General features: G+C 44.7%; 1 long non-coding RNA gene across 1 annotated transcript; it reads right to left on the minus strand.

Annotated features, from left to right (window-relative positions):
• Positions 1-278: 278 nt before the first annotated feature.
• LOC119435373 (uncharacterized) lies at positions 279-9677 on the minus strand. Its single transcript, XR_005188824.2, has 2 exons — positions 3508-9677; positions 279-1964 (listed from the first exon to the last, which is right to left on the minus strand). It is a non-coding gene; the product is annotated as an uncharacterized LOC119435373 (long non-coding RNA).
• Between the last annotated feature and the right edge of the window lie 294 nt (positions 9678-9971).

The following is a 9971-nucleotide window of genomic DNA, read 5'->3' on the forward strand; positions in this document are numbered from 1 at the left end:
GGTTCTTTTCTGGTGCGTCTATAAACGGACAGTGGTGTGTAGAAATCGCGACCCCGAACCGGACCAGCGGGCACAAGCCGCGGCTAGACACTCTTCCACTAGTCACGTGATGTCTTTGCCTACGTTGGTTCATGGCAGCTGTGCACGAAGTTGTAACTGCAGTGCTACGTGGCATGCTAACGTGGCATCCGACGCCCTAGTTACCTGTTAAATGTCATCAAGAAACAAGGCGACTGTGCTAAAAAACACACGATGACATGCGAAATACACAGGACGAGTGCTAGACATCATCTGGCTTTACTGTACAAATGATTACATGCATGGAAGTTCGCACTCGCGCATAACAATAAAGCAATGCGCGACACATCACTCAAATCGCCCATCACGCATCCCCTTGCTCGAGTACTATCGTAATAATATTTACTCGAGATCCCGGTAGAAAGTGTGCTGATACAGTTATCAACTTCTCGTATGCAAAAATAGGCCTCGCATACCAATCTACATTTTACATCTTTATACGTGTACACAGAACATGCGTGCTGTGAAACTGCACCTAGCAGTGGCAAACTTTACCGTGCTGACGGAGCATCGTACGGAAGGCCAATCGGTATATACAGACTATACTATAGCTTGCAGGGTCTCGACATCTTCCAGACCATCGCAACAACATGCCAATGCGTAATTTTGCTTCTTCAAGTCAGACAAGCGTTTCTTATTGTCATATCCACTTTATTGGTGCAATGAAGCCTGACGTTATAGGCTCCCCTTTAATACACCAAACCTAACGCTGACTTGAAGTGTTTTTCGGAAGGAAGTTGCTACTGGACCCATAGAAGAGTGTACCTATAAAATATCCGGTGATCTTGCAAGTAGGTACATACTATAAACATCATATGCCTAACGCTACGTAAACTTCCTACCACTGGTCATAGGCACAACATCATTACGTGGAGATTTCGATAAGAAAGGTCAATTCGCAAGTATCCTCAAGCTGTGGTGTTTACTTTATTTCCCAGGATCCGCCTCTGCATACGTTCAGCACCACGTCGAGCACAAATCGATTTATTAGAGAAAGAGGTGCCAGAGAATCTTCAGCGAAACAAGAGTTCACGGTTGAAGCAAACCGACGCAAAACTATATACGTGGCTTTGAACCACAGATAACGCTAGTGTAAAAACTTGGATATGTGGGTTTACGTTTTTTCAGCGACTAACAGTTCCCGGAAGTTTAATTTTTTTTTTTAATTTTACTTGCCCTATAAGTTGGTAGTATATGCTACGAACGTATTCCACGCAAAGTTCCGGTCCACGCGCAATACTCCAGCTGTGTGCCTGCGCTATATGACATAGGCTGAAACAAAATGAACCGCGATAAAGGCAATGGAATAGAAGAAACAGACCGGGCAGAGCGCAAACTTCACCAGGGCTATGCGATTGCTGTGAGTGAATGGGCGTACTTGCATGTGTCAATCGCTCTGTCACTGTTATCAATCTATGTTACTTTCTAGTCTATACATATATAATTGTCCCAGCCTGTTTGTTCACCTCCCACTACCGCTCTTGTGATTAATATTGCGAATACGATGTGCGGTACGAAGACGCTTTCCACAGCCGCTTAGTTCCTGTTGAAGTTATCGCCCTTTATGGCCTGTTTCTTTTAGTTCGTTGTCCTTTAGTGCGCTTAATTTTGTCCGAGCCTTCCAAATTGCGCGAACTAGCCCAGTCGTCTTCATTAACTATGTGACGTTATGTCATTCATGCAACGCCTGAAGCTCGACGGCGAAGACGCGGATGTGACCATGACTGCACCGCTCGTCTGAGGCTTTCTGATGCGAGTACCGCAGCAACACAGCGCGCACGCCGCGGTCTTCAGTGTACATCTTCAGGCGGTGCCGCGGCTGCCATACCGTCGCTCCGAGGCTCGCAGCCGAACCACAGGACGGGCGCCACTTCCTGGACCGCACACTGCAACAACGCGGTCACGAAATGACTCGCACAGCCATCAGGATTCAGCTAAGGGCACGCCAGGCGACGCATCCTTGAGATCGTTCTAGAGAAATTTGCACCTCCTGATATGCCTATACCAACAAAACTGAACTCCGCCGCACGAAGCTGTTCATTATTGTTATTAGATAATTCGAGGATAGCTACTTTAAGGCATAGTACAAGATAATATATGAAGCGTTACAACTACGCATCATGCAGGAGATTCAGTATAGGTTCCGCATAGGTAGAGCGAAAGCCCACTTTATCGAGTCGAAGTGCTGAAGGTCAGTAATTGCCGCCTTAAGGATTGAGTCAGTGGAAAAAATTTCACTGGAAAGGGAAAACCAGGTTTTCATTTAAAGGGACAGACAACCGCTCAGAACATGAATTGAGATAACCCCGCGGATGGAAAGATCGTCTATCGTATTGGCTAGAACGGGCCCTCTTTTTCTCATTAAACGTGGATTTATATTTCTAATTCTTCTCTAAAAGTCATGAAAAATGACCTTTGGCGCCCCATGCGGCAAAAACATGAACCTATTTAAGAGGTCCACCACGTGACCTTCTACCAGTGGCAAAAACACAGCGCAAAAAAGACACAAACACGAGAGAGCGACACGCACATGTGCGTGTCGCTCTCTCGTGTCCGTGTCTTTTTTTGCGCTGTTTTTGCCATTGAATCACCAACACGCCCAAGCTTCCACGCTAAATCACTTCCACCAGTGTATGCTGTTCCTGGCCTTTTTATTAATATTGAAATGCAGTAACATTCTTTCTAAGTTTTTTCTAACTTACAATGTGCAGATAAGCCTTCGTTTGTAGTGAGTAGAAAAGTGGCGCTGCCTTCGCCTTCGTTTTCGATGACTTGGCTTGGCTCGTCTATCGACTGAGTAACGACGACGGGGGCCAGCCAGCCATGACGTAGGCGTGTACGTGGGAAAAGAAGGCGGTGCAGCTGTAAGAAAGGTCTGTACAGCAACGCAAACTTATGTACCAGTCTATTTACCTTTAAAAGTGGCTGGAAAGGTGACAATATAGGTGGCTAACCACAGTTGCACTTCCTCCAATCAAAAAAGGACGATGGGCGGCTTTCACAATTTGCGAGGCGGGCTATCGGCATCGCTAACACTTCTCAGCGTTGCTGGAGGAGGGACTTATTTTTTTTAGAGGCTGCTCGGATCGAAAAATTGTTTGCAAAATATCCACGCACTTTTGGAAGTAATTGCTGCAGGTGTATACACTACCGAGGATGAGCTTTTCGTTGCGCCATAAAAAAGTGGGTCCATAAATATCGGTTGTCAGTCCCTTTAAGTCTTGTAATTTTCCTTGTCCCTACATGCGTTGAAGTCACAGTAACTAGTTCTGTGAGGGAGGTATTTCAACAGTATAACAACTTAACGAATAACAATGAACGAGGTTCTCACACGTTCAGAGAAATCCAAGTCTGAACGCACAATAAGTGTTGCTTTTACACATAGGCGCATTGCGTATAGTGCGCTACTAGCGCTGACTGAGCGCTTACCTTGGAAGTGCGGTCCCACCAGCTGCCTCGTGTGACGATATGGGCCATGCTTCTGGTGCTCCGATCATAACGAGACACAAAGCCTGGTTCTATGCGGTGACCCCTGCGCCGGAGGTCGGAAGCCACGCCCTCCGGAAACCCTTCCTCCAGGAAGAGCGGATCACTTGAAAGGAAGGGGGCACACAACGGCGGCAACGTGATCACTTCACTGAGTACAGTCAAGCGCCTATAAAACGATATGACCTGTATAACGAAGGATTATGTCCCGGCCTAATTGCTACGTTTCATATGTATTGTGAACGCCTCTCCAACGAAGACCCGCGCAACAAGTTTGCCTGCAAAACGAAGGAACCCATGGTGAGTCTATGACGGCTGATTTGTGGCTTTTCAACGAATGCCACATAGCGGTGCCGCCACTTCCCTCCGCAGACGCCGTTGAGCTGCGCTCTGCGCTAGCGCTAACGGCAGCTCTAGCGACGCACTTGATGAGCGTACCAATGTGAGCAAGCATTACAGACTTGCTTCACTGTTCCAGGAATCTCTTTATCTGGTACGCTGCTTGTAACATAGCCGCGGGTGCGACGGCTGACGAATACGTGAAAGGTCATAGTGACGTGATAATGTAATTATATCTGGCGACCAATGACGTCTTCAAAGTGACCCAGAACGGAAAGGACGCGAATGTTGCCGATGGTGAAGAGTCTAAACGAACCAAGAATTTTGACGGAAAGGGAGGCGATGGCGGCATTCGACGATCTACAGCCTCGCTTTGCGCAGCTCCTGCGCGGCGCCGCGGAACATGCTAGGAACCTCGGTGCAATAAGGTCGGATGCAGCGGAATATTGCGTCAGACGAAGTGTGAAATAAATTAGCAATTTATTTCCCTAAGTCTCTCTTGAATTCGTGTTAAATTAAGGTTTTCTTTTGTTCAGCGTGCTTAGCCTGCTCTATTGTGAGCAATACGGTGTGCGATCTTTATACAACGAAGTGACCGGTATAACGGAAGATTTTGGAGGTCTCAAGCACTTCGTGAGGACCAACTAGTTGTATGCAGTCGAATGCTTGTATAACGAAGTCAAGAAATGTCTTTGTTTTCGGTAACACGTTAGAAAAAGGCGGCCAACTCTCTGCGATTGCGAACGCACAACAGAGGTCCTGTCATTTAACCACAGTCACTGTTGTATGAAGTATGTTGCAATGAAACGTATTTTAATTTAATTCGATGAGAGCGCCGCATCTATAAATACAGTCGAACCTCAATATAACGTATACAGATATGGCGACTTATTGGATATAACGAAGTAAATAAAAAGTCACCTTAACGCTATTACAGTGCAACAGATATGTGTTTTGTTATGACTGTAGTAGCAACATGCTGTTTGCCACGTGCCAGAGTGGAATGCAAGAACAACGTTGGAAAGATAGTCGGAGGACAGTTCCCACGCAATGCTGGAAGCTATTGTGACTGCAGTAGACAACATGCTGTTTGTCACGCGCCACATTGGAATATGGGAACCACGCTGGGAAGATAGTCGGAGAACCGTTCTCACGCAATGCTGGGCGCTGCTAATTCTCCCGAAACGAGCTCCCCCCGTCAAGGAAGAAGTGCCACAAAGGGAAGAGAGAGTTGACGCTCCGGCGGAGGCAGGAACGACGCGAAGGGACGCCTGTCTTACCGAGAAGCAGCGGAGGAAACCAGTTCGAAGAAACTGGCGCTGAGCGGTGCTCCCTCGTGGGCTGCAGAAGATAGCGGCAACCTTTCCTTTCTCATAACGAACGACTTAGTAGTTCGAAGAAAAAGATTTCCTCTCCCATTCCCGCGGCCAGCCTTTCCCTGCGCCTTTGCGCCCGCTGGATCTTTGCGGTGTCGCCCACTGACAGTCCGTCTGGGAGAGTGTTTGTGCTTCTTGATTGGCTATCGTCCTGGTGGGTTGTGACCTGTGCGTGATTGGCTACCGCCAGGAGCGAGGGTTTTGAACAGGTGTTATAATGACAGTGCGGAGAAGAAAAAGGTGCTTTGGGCCATGGAAACAAGGCTCATCCAGACGCTCGTTGCGAAACATTTGAACTTTTCTGTTTTAATTATTCGAGCGTGTAAATAAGTTGTATACAAGTACCAGTAAGCATGTTTGTTTTCTCTTTACAAACTTCCGAGCTTGGGATTTCTTCATCCCGAAGCCTCCGCCACGCTACCAAATAATGCCGGACTCGAGACAACACCTAGCGCCGCAAAAGTTTATATAACGATTATCGGATATAACGAAGCTATTCTTGTGTCAGGTTCGACTTTGTAAGAACGAGATTTGACGACTGCAGTACCAAACAATACCCACTCACCACCGGAATACCCTGTCTAAACATTTTATTTCGAGTGATGGTGTTTAGCAGGAAAAGTGTGGCGTGCTCTGGTACGTTGCCTCCCCAGTGGATGGGATAAAAACTATCGTATATTTGCTTCATTTTCATGTTTGATTGTGTAGAGTCGGCGAAGTTAATTATTTGAAATGTATTCAATAAATATTCGTTTTTTTCAAATAGTGAATATTCAATTAAAGCACCTATATAATCGAATAGGACAATCTCCACTTTTTCATTTGAAATTTTCGAATATTCGCACACCCCTAGTCTTGGTGTATGGATACCAAATGAGTACTCTGTACTCGAGCATTCGACATAGAATAAACTGATATGCAAGCAGACGTAGAGTACGTGTGGATAATTTCAAATAGCGTCTTAAGAAGAAGAATTTTGGCAGAACTTTGCTAAAATTAAAACATTAGAGGACCAAGCACGTACCCCCGGAGAACGCCAGAATGAACACCAACGCTGTTTGAGTAGCTCTAATCCATGGAGGGTAGTGTGTGATTTCTTATTGTAAACCTTCATTTGTGAAGCACTTTACTGTACGAGACTATCGATTGCGTTACAAAAGTCCATGTAAATAACGTCTGTTTGTTTTCCTTTATTTATTGCGACTGAAAATTCGGGCGTAATTCCAATTGTTGTTACACGGCCGCTGGATAAAAAAAAATTGCCACCTGCCGCGTGCATCGAAAACGGCGTCATCCACCACGTCGCCACCAGTCGGGAACTGTTGTCTGGGATCAGCTTAGAAAATACGTCAGGAACGCGCTCATAACTCAAAACACCGTCACCCGTGGAAGCCGACGCGTCCCATCCCCGTCAGCTAGCGTCGTTCGGGCCAGCCAAGCGGCATAGAATGCAACTACGGCTGTCACATTCGCTGCCATTGCAGCCCGCCTGACGTGGCAGACCACACTTTTTTTTTTATCCAGTGGCCATGCTTGTTAGTTAACCGCGTCTAACGCCGTGGTATGCATTTGTTAGCACTTTGGTTCATTCAAGAAAATCAAATGTATGTTTACAAATAGCATATATGCTCGAAGATTTTACAAGAAGTAGGTTTAATAAATTGGTCGGTAATTTTCAATCCTTGACTTGTCATGGGATTTTTGTCATGGTATGATTCCGGCCGAGTCCTGTGGCCAACCACTATCGTTCAGAGACATATGAAACAATATAAATAAATACTTTGCACACCATTCTGCATACCTTTAAAGAAAAGCATTTGATATATCATCCAGGGCAGGAAACTTATTGACGTCTAGTTCCAGCAAAAGGTTGAACATGAACTTTCATGAACTTTCAGCATGAACTTGTCGGTATACATTTGATGTAACAACTTTTTTGGAACTAATAAAATCTGAATCTGAAAAAAATATCGTGCTCTGCAGAAACCTTCAAAACAAGGATAGAAGGCAAAGCCATGTTGAACATCGGAATACAATTATCATTCGAGACGACATAAAAATCTCGGTTGTAGCATTAGGATGCCAATCCGTCGCATGATGTTGCATCTTCATGTCCTTGTTTAAGCCATGTCTCATAATCAGATCTTGGTCATTCCACGCAAGACCCCATAAATTTAGGTCGATGTTTAAGCCACAAAATCATTAAGAAATGAAAAAAAAAAACAAAGTAAAAGCGTTTATGTCCCTCACCTTCCTTCAGGCCTGCAGGAGGATACACCAAACTTAAGTAAAAGGAGAAGCACTAAATGTGTGAATACAGTGTAAGTATTCTTTCAAACTCAGTTTTCCCTAATTTCGTCGTAGTATGTTTATTATCAGTAGAAAAAAAAAAGTCGAAGACCTATTTCTTAAATTTCTCGCCAGTGTAACGTAACAAATTTCAAAGTATCTTTTTTTTCGTATTTTGGTCTTCATGGCTCAATAAAAGTTCACGAAGCTTGCCAAGTTCGGTCTTCGGCTCCTTTAGAATACAACGTATTTCATCTTCACAGATAAACAGTTACCAATAGATCCGACCGGACGCCATGAAAATATATGGCATCACGGCGAGCTAGTGCGGGAACTTCAAAGCAGCGTCGCCACTAGTCTTTCTTTTTCGTGCGATTTCTGGTTTACTAAGCCTGCTCTTGTGGTAGACGTGTAGCTTTTCGGGGATGGTGAAAGACTGCTTTATTAATACAGGTAAAAATATTTTTATCTTTAGTGTGCCTTTAGAGTCCCATTGCTGTTACGAGATTTACTTAGAAATCGGGCTAGTATTTAGGGGGGTCAGCTATATCATAACTGTGACAAAGAAAATAGATGCGTAATTTTGGGTGGGCCATGAGTGTACGATATGAAACAGTTGCTTCGGAATACGACATTCGCATCCAACGGTATTATGATACACAGCGCCAGCTATTTGTGCTCCACCATTTAGCTAAGCAAGCACGTCGCTATTGTACCAGGCCTTAGGGACAGGGCGAGTTAAAACACCGTACTTTTTTTTCGTTGGCGTTAGTCCGGTGCAATCCCCATGAAATTATATCTGCGTTCCTATTGCGACGTGCTCTTTCACCTTTTGCCAAACAAAAACACGACTATGTCCGAAAGTACAGCGGACAGCTATCTAAATAAACTCGGGAAATATTTGGTCGAAGGGTTGCCTGTTCAAGCCTTTCTACGGCAGGCATGACGCATTCATGGATGCCAGCGACAAAATAACGTAATTTCCTTTCTAACCTCGTTCATGAAGTGCTAAGTTTTTTGACCAAAATGTTCGTAGTCCACGCACGAAATCTTCCCATTTCTACGAGAACGTGATAGCCTGCTCATACCATGTTATTTTCTTAACGTAAGCTTGGCTTTGCCCCCCCCCCCCCCCCAACGACTTACTAAGCATTAATTTCCACTGGCATGCACAGTTTACAGATCTGACCGCGTGTATGATGCGCGCGTTAAATACGGCGGCGGTGCGCTAATTACCGTGCGGAAAAGTCCGTTTTAAGGCGAGCGGACATTGAGAATGTACCAGAAACTGTGTTGGTTGACATTCCTGTTAAGAGCGGCAAAGTTTTGTGGCTCGGCGCAGCCTACTTCCCTCTTACCATAAGTAACGTGCGGTTTTCTGAGCATATGAATAACTTAGTTGAAGCTATTGACGTTGCAAAATATAATATCCTCGTAGCTGGAGATTTCAATGTTCCGTCCAGTGTTTGGGATTCTTCACGTGCGACATCCGTATCTTGATCCCCTCGCTGTGACGCGCTGTTCTTTATCGAATTTCTCGGATTAACAGTTTGACACTGTTCCAAATGCCGCTGGAAATGTTTTAGATCTGATTCTGGCTAATTTCTTTGGTGTTGAGTATTCTGTTGCTGTTAGCGGTTTAGTTCCTGTTGACCCGCTCGCATTCACAATTTTTCGAGAGTTGATTCATGTGTTGAGCAAGCCTGTTCACTCTTTTTTTTCTGAAAGGCGACTATCTAGGTCTTTACTACTATTTGAATGATGCTGACTGGTCTGAATAGTATTGCGTCACAGATATTGACATAGCAGTTAGCATGTTTACTGATACTGTAAAACATACTTTGGAAGCATTCATTCCCTGCAGAGAGTTTTAGTGACTGGCACTGGAGTTTCAGTGGCCATTTCCACATTTTATGTTTCTCAGAACACGATATCGCGGCGGCCCTAAGCAAGTTGAAACCAATACATTCTCTTGTTTACGACAGAATGCCAAGTTTTGATACCAAAGGCTGTTCTATTTTAAGTGCGGAACACTATAGGGGCCTGCAATGTCGTCCCTCGTCGGTGGTTGTCATGCACAACAAAACGTGTCACCGTAAAAAACTCACTCTCAAGCCTCGCATAACTAAAAATTGCTCGTCGGGTTGTGTATTCGAATCACCGACCTCCGGGTTCGGAGACCACCATGCTAACCGATTCAGTCACTCGTTTTCTTTTCTTTTTTTTTTTGTTTACTGCCGACTTTGACATTATACACCAACAAAAACACAAAACACCAATAAATCACAAAAGATAAAACACTTGTCAGCAAAATGTTCACTGGCACGACATATGAAGTTTTTTTTTTTTTTTTCAATTCATCATACGTTCCCTCAAAAGCGGGGTTTTATATGCACAGGTGGT

This window comes from Dermacentor silvarum, unplaced genomic scaffold, assembly GCF_013339745.2.
Source record: "Dermacentor silvarum isolate Dsil-2018 unplaced genomic scaffold, BIME_Dsil_1.4 Seq662, whole genome shotgun sequence".
NCBI lineage: Eukaryota > Metazoa > Arthropoda > Arachnida > Ixodida > Ixodidae > Dermacentor > Dermacentor silvarum.